The sequence below is a fragment of the Melitaea cinxia genome, chromosome 30 (assembly GCF_905220565.1).
Source record: "Melitaea cinxia chromosome 30, ilMelCinx1.1, whole genome shotgun sequence".
Taxonomy (NCBI): domain Eukaryota; kingdom Metazoa; phylum Arthropoda; class Insecta; order Lepidoptera; family Nymphalidae; genus Melitaea; species Melitaea cinxia.
In genome coordinates this window covers 4,002,406-4,024,448 of record NC_059423.1, presented here as the reverse complement: position 1 = coordinate 4,024,448, position 22,043 = coordinate 4,002,406, and the positions used below count along the sequence as shown (strand labels likewise).

At 34.3% G+C, this 22,043-nt stretch overlaps 2 long non-coding RNA genes across 2 annotated transcripts; one reads left to right on the top strand and one right to left on the bottom strand.

The window, feature by feature from the left end:
- Positions 1–1,161: 1,161 nt before the first annotated feature.
- LOC123668272 lies at positions 1,162–16,313 on the bottom strand. The gene is made up of 3 exons (XR_006745551.1): positions 16,290–16,313; positions 15,926–15,929; positions 1,162–1,299 (listed from the first exon to the last, which is right to left on the bottom strand). It is a non-coding gene; the product is annotated as an uncharacterized LOC123668272 (long non-coding RNA).
- LOC123668271 lies at positions 15,442–20,995 on the top strand. Its single transcript, XR_006745550.1, has 3 exons — positions 15,442–15,452; positions 20,649–20,651; positions 20,837–20,995. It is a non-coding gene; the product is annotated as an uncharacterized LOC123668271 (long non-coding RNA).
- Positions 20,996–22,043: the final 1,048 nt, after the last annotated feature.

Genomic DNA, 22,043 nt, shown 5'->3' with positions numbered 1-22,043 from the left:
TTTAATAAATAACCCTTGATTACAGAAAATATATAGTAATTATAAAGATGAATATTAAAAATAATTCTATTGATATTTATAGCTACATGTATTTTATTGTAATCAGATTCATCAAATCAGAAACATGACCTTAGTGTCCCCTGCTTTCTGCTCCGCGAGTTGTTGTTTGTGGGTTCAATTCCCGCCTGAATCTGGGTGTAATATTTATATTTATGTGTTATTTCCATATATATTGATAAAAAAAATGGCTAAAGCAGTCGGTTTTTACCTATAACAAGCATTAAGTTCCTTAACATAGGAACAGACGACCGTGTGTGTATGTTATAAGATATTTTTTAATTATAACTAGCTGACCCGGCGAACTTCGTATCGCCTAACAGTGACTTTTAAGTATTATCACAAATCTTTTGTATGGGAGTATAGAAAAGTGTTGTTTTTAGACTTTTTCAGGAAATTTAATTTTTTTTTTTAATTTTTCTCTCCGTAAGAACCATCCTCGTACTTCAAGGAATATTTTAAAAAAAGAATTAGCGAAATCGGTCCAACCGTTCTCGAGTTTTGAGCTTAGCAACACATTCAGCGACTCATTTTTATATTATAGATAATAATTTTGATTTGCATTGAACATGACATACATTATACAATATAGTTAATACATATACACGTTTAGTCAACAATATGACATGCAAAAAATTTATTACAAAGTATTCAAAACTAATATCAACAATTACTTTTATCGTACATGTCAAGTAAAAGATTATAATGTAGGTACTTACTATTAAGTTTAACATATTTTGGAAATCTATACAAATAAATAAAATTGGAGTGTCTATTTGTAATATTAAAATAAGCGCTCTTTACTAAATTCATTTGTATGTATACACGCTACATATACCAAAATAACATTTTTTATAATTTTTTGTCTGTCTGTCTGTCTATTTGCCTGTTTGTTCCGGCTAATCTCTAAAACGCCTGGACCAATTTTGATAGGACTTTCACTGGCAGATAGCTAATATAATAAGGAGTAACTTAGGCTACTTTTATTTTAGATTTTTTTTTTATTTTTTACTCTGCAAGCTAAACACTATTTTTTTTTTATTTCACGCGGACGAAGTCGCGGGCACAGCTAGTCATATTATATAAGCATTAAGTTTATCAATGTAGTAAAATACAATTTCAATATATGTAAATTACACACACATATTATGTCAATAATTTACATAATACAAAACTATAATTCAAAACTTTAAGTCAAGGAAATCTTTTACGGAGTAAAAACATTTGTGAACCAACAAGTTGCTTAGTTTTATTTTATATCTACCTATATAATATTATTATAAAAATGTAAAGTTTCTAACTTTGTGAATATTCTTTTAATAACAGAAAGCTACACTATTCAGGAGTGATATAGGCTTTATTTTATTGTTATAAAATAAAAAATTCAGTGGAAAAATAATAGTACCTATATGTAAATCAAGTCTGAGAAATACAAGTGAGATGAAAACTTTACCATATTGCATCTATTATTTGCATCACAAAAATAATTAACGCCCAACAAAGTGGGTACGGGTCGGCTAGTTTAAAATATGGCAAATCTCTAATAGTAGTTACTATAGATAATTAACATCGTATGGAAGCAATTTTTTGTGGTTATAAAATACATAAATTCCTAAAATAAAAGTAGCCTAAGTTTCTGCTTATGACATCAGCTATTGGCTAGTGAAAGTACCGTCAAAATCGGTCCAGCCGTTTTCGAGATTAGCCGGAACAAACAGACTGACAGACAGACAAAATTTGTAAAAAATGTTGTTTTGGTATATGTACCGTGTATACATCCATATGCATTTAGTAAAAAGCGGTTATTTTAATATTAAAAACAGACACTGCAATTTTATTTATTTGTATAGATAAAAAAAACGTTACACACACTACCATATATTTGACAAACACACGCATAGGTATTATACCCTTTAATTGATTGTCAAAGTCTGTGGTCACATTGTAAATTTTTTAAAAAGGTTCTTTATTTTCATAATTTTTTCATTTTCTTTAATTTAAATATTTAATTATGATCGAATTTCGACCTTTGGGTGACCACTAGTATAAATACATGGCTATGATAAAACTTGGCATGATTGCCTTGTATTCATGTTCCAGATTGCCTCTATACATTTTTTTTTAATTAGAAAGACTTTATTTATTACAAATAGTTCAAAAACAAAGTATCACAAATTACATTGTGATATTGAGACATTACTGCTGGATAACACTGGGTACGTTAACTAAGCTTGTAATGTACTTAACGCTTATATTCACATATATAATCTATTATTTATATAGCTTAATGTCATATTTTATATTAGTATATAATATCGTGTGTACTTTGGTCTTATTACATTAGAACAACAGTGCACTGTAAAACTATTAATTGTTTTTGCTGCACTGATTATCACATAAATTGTATCTATTTTTTTTTCTGTAAATAAATAAATAAATAAGAAATAGTTATCCTTAAATTGATTTGATTCTTCTACCTTGACATAGGTCAGGTATTTAATGATGTAAATTACTTTTTGGCCTATCGTTAAGTGTGCCTAATACCTAACTTACGATAAAATAAATGTTTTAATTTCACTTCATTGAAACATAAATTACGTTTCAAATAAAGAGCGGATCCTATCACTGAAAATCAATCTCTTTCATGTAACATGATAATAAGGTTCATGCAAGTTATTACCAATTTTGTGTTATGACATAGTTTATTTTGATAAAAGAGTAACTGTGGATTATCTTGCCGATTCTTCTCAGCAGAATCAACATTCCGAATCGGGGGTAGCTTCACTTTTAACAATTATTAAAATTTTAATTTATAAAAATGACGATTCGAATGTTCTTTTGAAGCCTGTTTGAATAAAGCTATTTTGTAATTTCAATTTAAAAAAAATAAAATAAAACTGCACATCGATGTACTGACTTACTTTTACTACTGTACTTTTTATTTTCGTTTATGAACAGACCTTATGTTGACTGTAACGTCAGCAAAAACAATATAATTACCCTATTTGCTGATAATTTTTCAACATAGTTTCTATATTGTTCGGTAGGTACCTACTATTTTTTTTTTATATCACTAGGTCGGCAAACAAGCGTACGGCTCACCTGATGGTAAGAGATTACCGTAGCATATAGACGCCTACAACACCAGAAGCATCGCAAGCGCGTTGCCGACCCAATCCCCCCAGAAGAAGCTCTGGTCACCTTACTCACCAACAGGAACACAATACTGCTTGAAAGCAGTATTATTTAGCTGTGATCTTCTCTAAGGTCGAGGTACTACCCCAGTCGGGCTGCTCCAGATTTTGAGCAGGAAATTCCTGCTGTGCCCTACCTCAGTTAAATTAACGTTTTTGTTACATGTAGCCCACGTAAAGACAAAGTTCTAAGAATCTATATTAATATAAGATACGCAAGCGACCCTTTGAAACCTGACGCTTGTTATCTCCGTCCCTTTCTTCTCACACATACGCACCATAAGATGAAAGGGATGGAACGCCATGCTAACCCTTATTGTATAATAAAGCGCAGTAAGCTTTCGTTTTTCTGTGCTTTCCTTGACCGTGTTTTACATTGTTGCAATTTTTCTTTATATTTTATCTTCTGGCATAAGTTTCAAAAGCTCGACTGCTTTGAACTTTAGATTTATAAACATTTTTGAATATCATATCAAAAATTGACCGCTCCAGCGAGGATCGAACCCGCGTCTCCGACTGACCGTGTCGGCGCTCTAGCCAATTAAGCTATGGAACGATGTACCCGCTAGATCGAAATTCTTGATATGATGATTGTATTTTCAGTTTAAGCGAACCGTGATTAGATTTATATTTAGGTAAATGAGATAAGTTCATTAACTATATGACGATTCACGATTCAGCCTGTAATATCCCACTGCTGGGCATAGGCCTCGTTCTCCACGTAGGAGAAGGATTGGAATCAATCACGCTGATCCACTGCGGGTTATAATATTATAACATATGTTAGTGTTAAAAAAATGTAAACCAGAGTAATAATAGAATTTAAACGTGTTTTGTAAGCTCAGTTTTAAACATATTTGTGTCTAAACTACTACTTCTATTTGATGTTTAGTGTTTAGCTTAATACCCGTCACTTGTATTCACTATGTATAAACGCTTACGGTAGTATGTTACGAAAAAAAACTACTAAACCCAGCACAAAAAAGTGCGTGCGTACAAAGTACACATGTCAGAAGTGAAACTTCTTTGGCAAACTAATTTTTAAGTCTCATTTATATTTATACAAATCTTAAGCTTAGATTTCCATTCCAGCGCCATCTATTTAGTTTGCAATATAAATCGCTTCAGCCTGTAATATTCCACTACTGGGCATAGGCCTCTTTCCCCATGTAGGAGAAGGATCAGAGCTTACTCCACCACGCTGCTCCAATGCGGGTTGGCGGATATATTCCCTACTATGAGTAACGATCGCTATCAGGTGTACATGATAACAACGGGGACCGACGGCTTAACGTGCTCTCCGAGGCACGGTGGGGAGACCCACGAGGACTGCACAAACACCCAGACCATGGCAAGCCTGTATGGCCATTATCGAACCCGCAACCGCCAGCGCAATAGGTACAATCCATGGCTGTGACCGCTGCGCCAACGCGGCGTCAGTACAGTAACAGCAATATAATACTATCGATATTAATGTAACTATGTAGTTTCTATAGTAAACGATGGCTCTGTTGTTCGACAAAACGTTGCACATCTTCGTGACGCTAATATTATTATTATTGAGTTTCATCCATAAAAAATTTACCCTCATGCGCCTAAAGAGGTGTCACTTCAAAAAAAACTTATTAAAGCCAGTAGAAAAAAAAACCGTAGAAACAAAACGATTTCTACGAAATTCAACTATTGAAAGTACCAGTTGATTTACCCTTTCCTACCCTAATATCTCATTTCACCCCTGACGATCAATTTTAGTATCTTATAACAGAAACGTATTTTCTCGGCGTCCTTAGCACAATACAATCTTAGCATATGTACCGTGAAATAGTTTAGCGACATGGAATTATGAATGGTTATGCCGATTTTGAACTTTTAAACGAAAGCTGGTGCTTGTCATGGTTATTTATGTAACCACACTTTTAATTTCAACGAGATCTGAAATGTATTACGCCGTATTTTTGTCGATGTAACCGAAATCCGTTTTTTTTTTTCGTTTGCAAACAAGCTTATACGTAGATAAGTAACCTTTTCTTTTGCGTGGTGAAAATCCTAGCTTCAAATAACCTAAGTCAAGCTTATTTATGGCTATTTTTGAAACAAAACTTAATTTTGTAAAAGCTAAATTAAATATTTGTCAGCCTACTTATAATAATAATAATAATAATCTTTATTGCACACGATTAAAAGACACAAACAAATGTAGTATAATTAGAGGAAGATGTACAAAGGCGGTGTTATCGCTAAAAGAGCGATTTCTTCCAGACAACCTTTGGGTATAGGACAGCGCATAGAAAAGCGGTTAGGAAGTGTACAAATAATTGTTATAGAAATTAGAATACATTACAATAGATTATAAAATTATACATACATATATACATACACATAAAAATAAACACAATATTTACATATCATAAATATATTATTTTTCTGAAGTAATGGGGTTAAAATGTATAAAAATGGAGACTATTTCCATCATAGCAATGGGTAAGTATGAATGGACGGTGACTGATGATAAAGGTGAAAGTATGCGTGTTTGTGCCGCTTTCTCATCATTTAGGGTTGCCAGGAGTCTGTATAAAACCGGACATATTAGAATTTCCGGATATATCCAGAATTTGGACTTAACCGGAAAAATTATTCGGTAGCCAGCGTGTCAAAATTTGTTACGGTTTTTCATTTTTGCACGTCATCTGATCTAGTACGCAATAATTAATGATTAGATACTAAGAAACATCTTTGCTTTTATTGTACTTACTGTAATTTAATTTAAATAAAAAAGTTTTCTTGTAAATATTAAGTGAAAGTCAGATTTGTACACAGATGTTTGTTACCCGTATAACAAAAAAATAGTATAATAATGCTTATAATTGAAGTTGAGGAGATTTTTTTTTGCAATTTAATCAAGTCCAGTTAAAATATCGTACCGATACTTATTTTCTATAACATTTTGATAATCTTATCCAAAGAGCTTCATATTAAAAACCGACTTTCGTCAATTATGCAATTAGGAATATTGAAGTTCTTTTGGTCACATCTCCAGACGTAAAAACTTTAAGGAAAGACTGGTGATTCAGGGCCAGGTGGAAGCAAGAGAGTACGTAGCCGAACACCAACTCGCGGGATAAACTCAATTAGAATAAAATAATTTCAATTAAATATAAAAACAAAAACTCAACCTTCCATGGTTGAGTCTACTCGTAATACCACTAATCGACTGGAATGAAAGCATATTTCTAAAAAAACAGTCCTCGAAAGAGCTTATGACCCACCTAACATCTCTCCGAACCCCCTATCTGTGCAACAATGCATGCACACGCAACACCTTTCGTTTAAAAAAAATCATCGAAATCGGGTAGAATACAACATCTTTTTTGAAGTCGGTTAAAAAAGGAACTAAACTGTTACTACCCTCTCTACATTGGTAACGACTTTCTTACAAACTCAGTTTAAATATATTTGCCATTTATTTTATTAATCGAGAATGCACTTAATCTAAAATCTATGAAAACTTGACACAGACGGAGTAGCAGTACAACATTAGAATACATGCATACGTCCAGCCGTGCCATTGACCGGCCGTGACCCCTTATCGATCGAGACGGAGAAAGTTACGTAGATTACTCATGCACGGAGACAAACATATAAATATTTGGAAACTCGTACACTGCACGTCCAAGAAATACTACGATAATAGATTTACGATATACGAAAGAGGTACGAGAAAAAAAGTTGTCGATAATTATTACATTACTACGAGCCTGCTCCAACGGTTTCGGATAACTATTTGACGGATGATGGTATCCAACAGATAAAATAGAATGTTTATTTCTTATTTACAATTGAATTTCAATTTATTTATCGTCAATCTATTTGTAATTGTGAATCAAAAAGTTCACTTCAAGCTATCGCAGTCTACTGCTGGACATAGGACAAGTTCGCGCCAAAAATGGCGTGAAGTCATGTTTGTTGCCCATAGTCACCACGCTGGGCAGGCGGGTTGGTGGCCGCAGGGCTGGCTTTGTCGCACCGAAGACGCTGCTGCCCGTCTTTCGGCCTGTGTATTTCAAAGCCAGTAGTTTGATGGGTATCCCGCCATCGGTCGGCTTTTTAAATTTCAAGGCGCTAGTGGAACTGTGCTATCCCTTAGTCGCCTCTTACGACACCCACGGGAAGAGAGGGGGTGGCTATATTCTTTAATGCCGTAACCACACAGCGAAATATATAAGATTTAAAAATAATAAAACTTTTTTCTGTACTTTTTAATTATTTATAAATAATATTTTTCCTCGTATTCTGTGTTTTGTACACAGTGCCACACAGATAGCATGATTCATATTGTATTCGAAAGTTGTGATGATTGCATTGTGAAAGCTTAACACGAAATAAGTCACTTTTATAATGAAAATAAAAAACAATATTTATTATAATAGATATTACAAGTAAAATTTAAGAAAAGTGCTTGAAATATCTAATTAAAACGGTCCTTAAGATTAAAATCAGCATCGCGCTTTCGACACTCCTAGAGTTGCAGGTTAAATTATACCTATTTGCCACCACAGTTACATAAAAAATATACTGTTATTTATAAGTTTTATAATTAATCAAATAAATCAAAATCAAAAACAACTTTATTCGAATACCTAGGCCTATAGGTAGGATGAGCACTTTCGAATCGTCATTTTACAAATTAAAACTTTAAAAATGATTATTTTTGTAAAAATAAAGCTACCACCGATTCGGAATGTAGATTCTGCAGAGAAGAATCGGCAAGAAACTCCGCAGTTACTCTTTTGAAAAATAATATATAAACTGTGTTTTAGTACAAAATTAGAAACTTGTTGCATAAAATACAGCGTCACTAAGTCTACAGATCTTTATCAACTATGTAATTCTGCACCGAATTATAAGCTTTATCTATTATTATTATCTTTTAAATAAAAACTTTAAATTTATGTTGAGACAATTCCAAAATTGTTTGTGGGATTTTATTATACATACGAATACCATAAACCAGTAAGGAGACGTTTACTTTGCGCAGCCGGAAACTTGGAGTTACAATTTTCCTTAAATTCCTTTTAAGGAAAATTAATTATTAATATTTAAGACTTTCCATTTTATTTTGTGTTATGTGAATATATAATAAGATTTTATAACAGAAATATCATCAATAGGTCAGTATTATTAAAGAATTTGTTGTAAGTAAATATAAATAAAATATAATTGAAGTAAAAGAAGAGGAAAATAAATTAAAACTACATAGATAAGTAATACAACGTAAGTAGACAAAAAATAGTTAGGTAAATACGCGTTATCAAAGATCACACAAGTCATCAGATCTCAATCAAATTTAAATAAGACTAAAAGACAAGCATCAACTTTCAATCAAAACAAGCTGCTAACGCGCGGCTGCGCATCTTCTAGTTTTTTTTTTTCTCAAAAATATAGGTATCCTAATATCAATAATATTCCTATTATTCGATGAAAAAAATATTTTAATGTTTTTCTTTTTTTTTTAATTACTTACTTACGTCATTTCCAAATTTTTCATGCCGGTATTATTACCGGCGATTGGTATCTATATTGTTTTGCTATTTTATGTATTGTGTCTTCTTTTACCAATCCATTGTACATTTCTAATATTTTTCCTTTTAAGCTATTGCATAGCTTTTATCGCGGGCTTTGAGCGCGGCGACCGAATCAAGAAATTCCGTAACGAAAATAAAACCTAACACCCCCCACTCCGCCTACCATCTAGCTCGGCCGAGCGTTATTATTGTATATGGTACGACTGTACGAAGCTCGCACGGATCGAGACGAGCTGCTCCATGTATTGTAAGATAATAAAAATATTTTAAACGATATTAACTTCTCATTTATTCAATAAAAGAAACAAATTTGTTTTCTTATCGGTCACCACGCTCAAAAAGTGTAACTTGAATTATATCAAAGAAAAAACTTGAATTAATATCAAAGAAAAAAAAACACATGCACAAACGCCCAGACCACGACAAATATATGGCAAATACAAATATCTGTCGTGAGCGGGGATCGAACCCGCGACCGCCAGCGCAACAGTCAGTACTGTGACCGCTGCGCCAACGAGTCGTTAATAAATAATTATAATTGCATAAGTTGATAAAAAATGCTATGCAATAGCTTTACCGCGACAGTCTCCGAGTGCCACACGTTTTTTTGTTTTCGAACATTCCAGCGAATCGGGGGGTGCAAGGTTCACTACGTGTGACCTACGTGACTCGCGACTCGCGACACGTGTTGTGCGATAACGGCAACCTGGCTGCTTTTGCCTTTGCCTATCGAAGCTGACCTCTCTGCTTCATGCTTTATTTTAAATTCAAATTTTAAGTATTACTTCAAACGTTTTTTTTTGTTTATGTTTTAATTTAAACGCTTGCTAATTATTATTTTTCAACTGGACTGCTTGAGCTTGGTTTCATTTGCAAGTTCACAATTTGATCATTTAAACAATGGATCCTAAATTATTAAAGAAAACCAGAGCCAGCTATAAAGCAAAGCTTACCATATTTAAAACATATATAGATAGCTTTTTGCCCACTAAAGATCCTAATGCAGTACAAGTTCTTGAAATAACAGCTCGTTTAAATAAAATAACAGAATTATATAACGAGTTTGACACAGTTCAGACTACTATAGAAAGTCTAGTGGAAATTCCAGGTGATGAGACCAGCTACTTCGCTTGCGTGACTGCTGCGAAGGAGCTGCTCAGCGCTGCCTCTGCAGGGCACGGTGACGGGTCGGTAACAGGTTCTAATAATAACACTGGACCTCCAGGTGGGCCAAACATTAATTATTAAATTTACCTACAGAACACTGGGACATTCTCATTATACACTTGGTGACTAGTAAGTTAGACCCATGTACACTACGTGAGTGGAAAAATGAACGCAACAATATTACGAAATTACTTACTTTACAAGATTTCCATACTTTTCTAAAAAACCGCGCTGACTTACTAGAAACCATGGAAGAATCACAAACACATACAAAACAACAACAATTACAACGGAGATCCACTAATTTTACTCACAACCGTTTTAAAACATTCGTAGTTAATCAAACATAAAAACAAGCACTATTTAAATGTCTTATGTGTAAGAATAATCATTCAATTTACAAATGTATGAAATTCAAATCAATGCCTATTGAGACGCGTATCGAACGAGTCAAACAATGAAACTTATGCACAAACTGCTTGCATGCAGGACATGATGAACAGCATTTTAGGCTTAGTTCCTGCAGGCTGTGTACACAACGTCACAACACTATGTTACACAATAACATCACTACTCCGAAGACTTCCACGTCAATTTCATCAAAGGGTTGTGTAGTCATACCTACCATGAATGAAAAAAACAAACAGAATCATGTAAAGTCAGACTCTCATCCATACATCAGGTATCTCATTAGTCAGGTATTCCTATCCACTGCTATAATTCACGTACAGGATTATAACGGTCGTACACACAAGGTTCGTACTCTACTAGACAATGGAAGCACATCTAGTTTCATTACAGAAACTTTGTAAGCTAAATTAGGAATACCCAGTTATTCTTCCTTACTATCAGTACAGGGATTAAACAATCAGTCCTATACTCACAAACAGTGGCTATACTCATCAATCAATCATTTTAAGTGATATCGAGAAACTTCATTATTTGGTGTCGGTGTTACGTGGTGATGCGTTATCGCTAATTAGAACGTTCCCGGTCGCGCGTGAACATTATTTAAGTGCATATGATGCTCTCAAGTCCCGCTATGAGGACAAGCGTGAATTAGCATTGCGTGCTGACGCGATATTTTGGATGTCAATTTCAAAACTACACACGCTCAAGATTTCCAACTTGCGTTAAAATATGATCGATGAAAACTTGACTATTAAAAAATGTTGAAGTTACCTACCGGGCTACCGAGCACTGGGGCTTTTTTTTATGTCACTAGGTCAGCAAACAAGCGTACGGCTCACCTGATGGTAAGCGATTACCGTAGCTTATAGACGCCTGCAACACCAGAAGCATCGCAAACGCATTGCCGACCCAATCCCCAATCCCCCCAGGAGCTTTGTTCACCTTACTCACCAACAGGAACACAATACTGCTTGAAAACCGTATTATTTTGCTGTGATCTTCTGTAAGGTCGAGGTACTACCCCAGTCGGGCCGCTCCACATTCCGAGCAGTAAACTCCTGCTGTGCTCTACCTCAGTTAAACTTAGACTCTTTGCATTTTATCGAATCTCGATACTAAATTGAGATGCGAGTTTGAGGAAAGACACATCGACATCAAGCTACCACAATATAAACATTTTAGGGCGCTTTTACACTCTAAGAGTGAAGCACTGATACGCGACACGCGCTTCTCCGCTGTTACCACTAAAACTTCACAAGATAGCAAGGAGGTATTAAGTGCTTTTCAAAAATCGAAGCGACCTACCGTCACACATTCGCTTGTCGCCCCCACAGCCAACATGCCTAGGAAAAAGGTTTGTGACAAACAAGAGGGCAAACCAACTCGGGTTGCGACAACCTTCAAACTTATTCGTAAGTGTTCATACTGCGGTGAAGACCACCACATAACGGCTTGTAAAGATTTCTTGTCTAAATCCGTGGACGAGCGCATGGCTGTAATCGGCGAACGGAAATGATGCTACAATTGTCTTATTCATCTCACTCGGTCCGAGAGTGTACATCGATATCTCATGTCGAAAATGTCAGCGTAAACATCACACTCTACTACATCGAGACCAAGCGTGGAACGCCCCGACACCGCGCGCAATCATTCGCAATCGGTAGCCCTAGTGGCTAAGAAATCTTTAACCTCATCTAACCCGTCCGCGACCACAACAGATTTTTTTTATTGGATATTGGAATTTTGAATTTTTATTGATGATTGATTATTGACAAATTTACTCATTAACTAATTTTTTGTATTACTTGACGTAATAATGCATGTTGTGATACCCTATAATTAAATAGCATTGACATCCTAGTGTAAGCTCATGTATAACAAACTATTATTAATGTATCTTTTGTTGGTTATCCTTTAATAAATAAACAACCGTGCTACTAGCCACTACCAAAGTTCAAATTTGTGACACATCTGGTGAATTTCATGCGTTCCGAGCGTTATTTGACACGAGTAGTCAAAATAATTTTTTGACAGCATACGCAGCTTAGCGACTTAGGCTCAAGCCTAGAGCCGCCTGTACAGAGGTACATGGCTTGGGGGGCGCTCCGACCTCAGTCAATGGCATCGTGAGTACTAGTTAGTTAGATCTTAATTAAATTCAATAAGACCACATAACACCACCTTTTGATTTAATAATTGTGTTTGCAGGCAAACGAAGAAAAACCGACTTCAATTATATCGACAAGTAATACAACGTAGGTAGCATTATCAAAGATTACTTTGAAAATTGTAATTAGGTTTCGATGAAATTTAAATGTGATCACATGATAAACACGGCTTTCGATTAAATTAAAAATCATCAAAATCGGTACACAAAATAAAAAGTTATGCGGATTTACGAGAGTTTCCCTCCATTTCTCTGGGATCCTACCATCATATCCTGGTTTTCTTATCATAGTACCAAACTAGGGATATCTTCTTTCCAAAAAAAAAAAGAATTATCAAAATCGGTTCATAAACGACGGAGTTATCGCCGAACATATATTAAAAAACGGTTGATACGGTCGAATTGAGTAACCTCCTCCTTTTCTTGAAGTCCGTTAAAAAGTCGACATAATTAAAAGTACTAACATAATATACATTAAAAAAATAAAATCGAATTGAGAACCTTCGCCTTTTTTTGGAAGTCGTTTAAAAATATCATATATATTAATACGCGAAGGTTAAAATGCTTGCCTCCCTTTTAGAAAAAAGCTCAAAATTACTTTACATAAATTATATATCATTTTATAGATAATTGCTTGCTCTACCAGCATCCACAACTAAAAAAAAAATATTATTGCTTTTGTTTTTTAAATTAATTAAATTTATTAAAGTTATTTATTACGATTTATTCGCACGGGTATTCGCTGGTATTCAAGTCAATATTAAAATTGTACGCGTACTCGAATTATTCGATCTCTTTGTTGTCAATCAATTCTATGCATTTAATATTTTACATACATACTGGTATAGCGAAAATATTATTAATATTTAATATTGGTATCTATTGGTGAAAGAAATGTTTTCTTTAACTCACATTTTTTACTATATATTTACACTGTAATTTATGTGTTCTAGTTTCTAGTCTCGATGTGATATTTTATAGCCTACGTATCTTAATGATTGACTTATCTATATACCTATATAAAAGCGAAAGGTCACTCACTCATCACGAAATCTCCAAAACTACAACACCGACAAACTTGAAATTTGGCAGGTAGGCTCTTTATAAGACGTAGGCATCCGCTAAGAACGGATTTTACGAAACTCGACCCCTAAGGGGGTAAAACGGGGGTTGGAAGTTTGTATGAAAGTCCTATGTTCTTGAAGTAAGAGACTTGAAATTTAAAATGTAAGCTCTATAGACGGTGAAAAGGTGTCAAAATAATGTATCTTTAGAAATCAACTTCTTTTTGTGGTTAAAACGGGGGATCGTAGGTTGACTCACTGATCACGAAATCTCCGAAACTATAACACCTGCAAACTTAAAATTTAGTAGATAGGCTCCTTTATAGGGCGTAAACTACCGCTAAGAATGGATTTTACGAAACTCGACCCCTAAGGGGGTAAAACGGGGTTTGGAACTTTGTATGAAAGTCCTATTTTTTGAAGTAAGAGACTTTAAATTTCAAATGTATGCTCCATAGATGATGAAAAGGTGTTCAAATAATGTATCTTTAGAAATCAACTCCCTTTTGGGGTTAAAACGGGGGATGGTAGGTTGACCCACTCATCACGAAATCTCCGAAACTATAACACCTACAAACTTGAAATTTAGTAGATAGGCTCCTTATAGGTCGTGAACATGCGCTATGGATGGATTTCGCGAAACTCGACCCCTAAGGGGGTAAAACGGGGGTTGGAAGTTTGTATGAAAGTTCTATGTTTTTGAAGTAAGATGCTTGATATTTAAAATGTATGCTCTATAGATGATGAAAAGGTGTCAAAATAATGTATCTTTAGAAGTCAACTCCCTTTTGGGGTTAAAACGGGGGATGGTAGGTTGACTCATTCATCACGATATCTTCGAAACTATAACAGCTACAAACTTGAAATTTAGCAGGTAGGTTCTTTATAAAGCGTAGACATCTGCTAAGAACTGATTTTATGAAACTTGACCCCTAAGGGGATAAAACGGGGTTTGTAAGGGTTATAAAATTTAAAATGTATGATTTATAAATGGTGAGGAGGTGTCCAAATAATGCATCGTAATCTAGAAATATAAAAGGGAAAGGTCACTAACTCACTTATCACGAGAACTCAAAAACCGCTGCATGGTCCATCCATCCAGGATGGACTATGATGAAATTTGGCAGGGAGGTAGATTCTACTTAGTAGACGTCCGCTAAGAACGGATTTTGCGATATTCTACCGCTAAGAGGATTTAATTGGGGTTGATAGTTTGTATAAAACATATACAGCAGGGTCGGTTTAAAGGAAAATAGCTGCGTTTGCAACCCTATATGTTCAAGAAACATTTATATTGATTACTTATAAGTAGTACAAAAAAATATATTTTATACAATATCTAACCTTTACGTTACTAGGATATTTTATTTACCCCTGTCGTCACGGAGTCACGGAGGAGCGTGCATTACGCTATTCCGTGGCATATATTTACGTAGAACCATATTAAAAACTAAATTGCATGCAGTATATTTTAAACATATTTACACTACAGTACTATATTATTACTACATTATTTCATATCACAATTCTGATGAATTCAACGAACCATTTTTTTCGACGCGACGCGCGCTTCACGTGGACGTAGTCGCGGGCAACAGTTGGTGTATTATAAAACAAAGTCCACAAAAATGTATGTGATCGATTCCCTCAAAATCTACTGAACGGATTTTCGTGCGGTTTCACCAATGGAGAGAGGGTTTCAAGAGGAAGTTTTACGGAATGGTTAAGCCGATTTTGATGAGAGTTTGCTGGGAAAACTTTGTGACACACTGATTTCAACGCGGGCGTAGCCGCGGGCACAGCTAGTTGTGTATAATTGTTGAAAGCACTGATTGCTGAAGTTATTATTTTTACTTATGTAAACATATATTATGTACGTAGAAAGAGTAATAAAATCTTGTCTTAAGAATTTTCTGCATTAAAATTTAAATTTTCAGTTATCATTTTGTTCAAAAAGGCCATCGCTCTATTAGTTTAAGATTTTCGCATATTCGAAATTAGAAAATAGAAATTCGAAATTAAAAATTAGATATTTTTCTTACACTTTTTGTCCATTAAAATTTTCACCCTATTTTATGAAAAACATTAATATATTATTTAACTCGAAACATACATACAGCAATACTATTTATATCAAAAACACCTTCACAATTATTAATACTAATATATATAAAAACTATTCTACTAACCTTTAACGCCTTACAAATTATTCCTTTCACAAAAAAAATCAATAATCTTAACAAGTGAATCGTAACATTTTGAACGACTGACACACAAAAATACCGTACTTCATCGTCAATAGCGTACCGTTAGACTCTAACTGACGATCGACACTGACAAACTGTCGAACGTACGGACAGATGAATCATTATAAAGATCACCGTCCAGAAAATTCATGTGAACATATCATGTAGTTATTTCCAAAGAGGCTTTTAACCAACCGTTTGTAAGATTTGATCCATAAATCTTATAAGGGCTGGTTTTATAACTCATTTTTTGGTTTTATTTTTTACTATTGTATAAATCTACCTCAACGCTTATTTTTTTCTGTTTTTGTATGTCTTAAGGTTGACTGGTAGATAGGCCGTAAGGCTTTAAGGTTATGTAATAAAGTTTTAAAATAAAATAAATATATTTCTATTTGTACATTTTTAACCGATTTCAAAAAAAGAAGAAGGTTACTCTATTCGACCGTATATATATATATATAGTGACGACTAGTGCATTGGTTAATTTTTTATTCATTTACTTACGTTGTATTACTTGTCGATGTAATTGAAGTTGGTTTTTTTTATCGTTTGCGAGCAAACACAATTATTAATGCCCTATATATGTTTATACTAAAATATTTATCTATGAAATGAATTACAGATAAAATAAAAAAAACCGGAAATATACAAATAAAAGATATGGTAGAAAGGTAGGTAAGGTAGAAAGGTCATTTATTCAAGTGTTTGTTTTTTTAAAGGTTATATATATATATATATATGTATATATATATATATGTATATATATATATATATATATATATATATATATAACCTTTAAAAAATTTTTTGTATATATATATATATATATATACAAAAAAATGGAGGAACAAAGTTCGCTGTTATGAGAATTATTAAAATTAAATAAAATACAACACATACGCCGACAAACGCTTAGCCTTAAACATCCCACTGCTGGGCATAGACTTCTTTCCCCATGTAGGAAAAGGATCAGAGCTTAGTCCACCACGTTTCCTCAATGCGGATTGTCGGATATATTCCTTACTATGAGTAACGATCGTTATCAGGTGTACATGATAATAAACGGAACCGACGGCTTAACGTGCTCTCCGAGGCACGGTGGGGAGACCCACAAGATATCCAAACTGGAAAGAAATATTTGTAAAAATACAAATATCCATCCCGAACGATAAGCGAAGGCACAAACCGTCATTGTTTTAGGCGTTAGGTTGTTAAATACAAAGAGAGAGCTAAATATATCCTTAAGTATGTTTTAGAATGGGTTTTTTTTTTACCACCAAGGTGGCAAAAAGATTACAAGCGATCACTGTAGCTTATAAATCTTAACACCAGATTCATACATTTTGCGAATCCAATCCCCGCGGTAAACACCGCCTATCCTAAGGAGCTCCGAGTACCTCATTAACCTCAGGGATACAACACTATTTGAGATTGAGAGCAATATTATTTTCTCTGATCTTCTGTAAGATAGAAGAACCATACATTTTGCGAAACCAATCCCCGCGGTAAACACCGCCTATCCTAAGGAGCTCCGAGTACCTCATTAACCTCAGGGATACAACACTATTTGAGATTGAGAGCAATATTATTTTCTCTGATCTTCTGTAAGATAGAATCTAAGATACATACATTTTTTCTATACTACTTTCATTAAAGGTTGCCTGGATGAGATCGCTATAAGCGATAAGGCCGCCTTTGCATACTTATTTGCTTTTGTATCTAATGGTTTTCAATCGTATCTTCCTTTTTTGCGTGCAATAAATTTTACTAAATAAAAATAAATAAATAAATAGAGTAATATAAAATAATAATAATCTTCCTTAAGTAAGTAGAGTAATAATCCTTCAATCTGATTGATCCAGTCTTTAATCAAGACAATACCCCACTGTTCCCTAACGTAATCTAATATATAAAATTCTCGTGTCGCGGTGTTTGTAGTTAAACTCCTCCGAAACGGCTTGACCGATTCTCATGAAATTTTGTGTGCACATCGGGTAGGTTTGAGAATCGAACAACATTTATTTTTCATCCCCCTAAATATTAAGAGTAGTTCACCCCTAATTTTTTTTTTTAGTTTTTAGATAAATTATTTATTTTTTATTTTTTATGATACAACATTAAAAAATACATAAAAGCCTAAGTTATCAACACTCTACAATCAACCCTATTTTTAAATAGCGTTTAGTGGCAAGACAACCTTTGCCGATTCAGCTAGTAAATAAATAAAAATACTATTTTTTGTTATAAAACTTATGTTATTTCCCACAGCCGTTAACGAACCATATTATATTACACATATCAAACATTCAATTGAGGATTTCCTATAGGGTCAACCAATCAATTTGACATCAATGTAGTTATGCACAACAAAGAGTTTAGTGGTATTGATATGTTTTAATTTAACAAGGGTGATAAATAATCTTACGGGCAGCCAGATAGTACCCAACACCGTAAACTATAGACAACTGCAAAAACAGAAGCATTGCAAATGCATTGCCGAATCTAACCCCGACTCTTAGAAGTTCTGGCTATGTATCATCCTCAGCACAGCATCACAATATGACTTGAGAAGTAAGGTAATAATTGATAAGACACTTGCCAGTCGTAGTGCTTCGCTTCAGCCTGTAATATTCTACTGCTGGGCATAGGACTCTTTTTCCATGTAGGAGAAGGATCAGAGCTTAATCCACACGCTGCTCCAATGCGGATTGGTGAGCGAGCGCCAGTCGGACTGGTCCAGATTTAAGCAAAATTTTACTTGATCTGCAAAATTAAAATTTTACTTTATTTGATCATCGTTCATAAGCCCTAATATATCTAGCAGCCACTATGGCCTGTTTTGCCTCAATTAATAACCTACAACTTTGGATTCACACTAAGGAATGAAAATATGTAACAAGTAAGTTGGGGACAAAAATAAATCAAAAAGTTTTATCTGCCTGATATTGTTATAAGTCAGAGAGCTTTATCAGCCACTAGTGAAATAAGTCTTCATAACGCTCGAACAAAATGAGCTTTAGTTGGGTAATTTTAAGTAACGATTTATTTATTATTAAATAAACTTTTTTGACGTGACAACAAAACAAGACAAAACAACAAAAAAAGATGACATGCGTTACGCTCATTGTCCCGTTACGCTCGGTGATAGTCGCTCAGTCAGGCTTGCGCCGCATCTATCTTTATTCCATATACTATCACTCGATTGGCCTAGTCTAGTCCGAGGAGATGTTTTGTTATGACGTTGTCACGTTAAACTATCGTCCGTAAACAAACTTTACAGACAACCAATTTTTTATTTTCTTTCTTTCTGTGGATTGAAATAATGCAATTCTCAAGAACACAAAAAATCAAACAAACGAAACCAAAATTTTATGTTAGTGCGCAAAAGTTGGGTCTGAATTTATCGTTCTGAAGTTATCGTTATGAAGTACTTACTGTGTAATTACGTGGAATAACTACCTCAATGTGAGTTATTTCAGTACAAACCAATCATTGGCTCATCACGCTTTTCACGAAAATTGCGCTGACGAAGGACTATTAAATTTTACACACTTATAGTTTATATAGAGAAGGCGTGCAGATTGTTATTTTTTTTTAATGATGCATAAAAACATTACACACACTACCATGTATTTGACATACACGCACATATTTACCCTTTTGTTTATTATTATAGAAGTTATAGTCTTTGACAACATTAATAATGTTCAAACTAATGATTCAAATTAATTATGTTCGAATTACATTATTTACAGATGCTAATCTCATTACTTCTGATATTGTTGCCACATTATCATTGTAATACAGTTCTAAGTTTGTGAAATAAAGATATTATTATTATTATTATTATTAATTTCGACAATCCAATTTCTACCTAATTTTACTATTTAACTACCGTTCTGGTGTAGTGATGGTGTAGTTGCCTAAAACAGCGACGGTTTGCGGTTTCGATTCATGATTATCGATTCCGATTCGTTTTATACAAATAATTTATTCCGAACATTTTTTTTTTTTAATATCATATCAAAAATTGACCGCTCCAGCGGGATTCGAACCCGCGTCTCCGACTGACCGTGTCGGCGCTCTAGCCAATTAAGCTATGGAACGATATACCCGCTAGAGCAAAATTTTTGATATGATGATTTTTATTTTCGGTTTAAGCGAACCGTGGCGCCGTCTATAGTGAGTTCTTTACAGAGACCCGTAACTATTCAAAGTTTCATATTACAATGAAAATCTTTGACAGGAGACGACACCATGCTATTATTAATACCTACGATTTTATTTTTGTGTTACCCCCACATTAGGAATTCTAAACATTTTTTTTTTTAATATCATATCAAAAATTCAAATCATATAAAAAAAAATCAATTTTTGATATGATATTAAAAAAAAAAAAATGTTTAGAATTCCTAATGTGTAACACAAAAATAAAATCGTAGGTATTAATTTATTCCGGTTTGGATGTCCGTCCTTGTGGGTCTCTCCACCGTGCCTCGGAGAGAACGATAAGCCGTCGGGACCGGTTGTTATCATAAATAACTGATAGCAATCGTTACTCATTGTAGGGAACATATCTGCCAACCGCAGTGAAGCAGAGTTGTGGAGCTCCAATTCTTCTCCTACATGTAGAAAGAGGCCGAAGACGGGCAGCAGCGTCTTCGGTGCGACAAAGCCAGCCCTGCGGTCACCAACCCGCCTGCCCAGCGTGGTGACTATGGGCAAAACACATGAGTTCACGTTATTTTTGGCGTAAGCTTGTGGAGGCCTATGTCCAGCAGTGGACTGTATAGGCTGTAATGATGATGTAGAAAGAGGACTATGCCCAGTTGTAGGATGTTACAGGCAAAATCGTAATAGTGACCCAACTTCTAAATATATAGACAAAATATTAACTATCTCATGCCCACCACACCAACGGTCAAAACGGATTTAATTTTATGAGGGATCCCGTTGCCTGCAGATCTGGGACCCTTCAATTAAAGCGGCTTAAGGCTCCCGCAGGGGTTTGGTCGGTATTGCACTTCAAGTGCTGAAGCCGACATACAGTCTAGGAATGCTTACCCGGGCGACCTGGATATCACCCGTAAATGGGTTCCCCTGCGATGCCAAAAAAGATTTAATTTTATAAGATTTTAAAGTTTTTGATTCTAAATATGTTTAAGAATATTGTGTTGTAACGTAAAGAATACCTATATAAGTAAACTAGCTACACGCCCCGGCTTCGCACGGTTGCAAAAACTATCAGTGTTCCTCAACTATATTATGCATGTATTACATATAAACCTTCCTCCGGAATCACTATATTCACCAAAGAAAACCGCAGCGAAATCCGTTGCGCAGTTTTAAAGATCTAAGCATACAGACAGTGGGAAGCGACTTTGCTTTATACTATGTAATGATTATAATAATAGTATTATTTTTTGCCCAAGAAAAACCATTCGATTTATAATTATTATTGTATTGTTAATTTAAAAAAAAAAAACAAGTTCATATCAAATTGACATTGACATTGCCTTATAAAATAAATAAATAAATAAATTGTCGTACATTCTTCATTTTTAAAGCTTAACAAAAGTAGTGATAATCTTGAACAAAGTCGGTTTGTGAGCTAGTTATTAAACAAAATTTATAGTTTCCTGCTTTTAAAATTATTTCAAGAATAAGGTCAAGAACGCTCACGTACACTCGGACAAACACATTTTATCTATTGACAGAATCTAATATAGTTTCAGCGTAATCTATGTCAAGAGGTCAGCGACCAATTGAGTCCTTGAGACGAGTAAATCAGCGCCATCTATCATTCGATGAGGGAATTGAGGATGGTTTGATTATTCCAAATTGAATTTCAATTTGTGCCTGTGAATTACAGGAAGTATCATTAACTAAATGTGCCAATGTTATTGATATTTTAATGTGAACTTTCGTGTGAATTAATTTATTTATATTATTTAGAAGTGGCTTTCAATTTTTTATCTTCATTAATAGTTTTGATAAAATCATCATCATTATCATTCTTTGCCCAAAGGTTGCCTGGAAGAGATCGCTCTTTAAGCGATAAGGCCGCCTTTTGTACCTAATGTATATTGTTAAAATCTTTCTTTCTTTGCTACGTATTATTTCTGTCTTTGGTGTACAATAAAGTATATTAT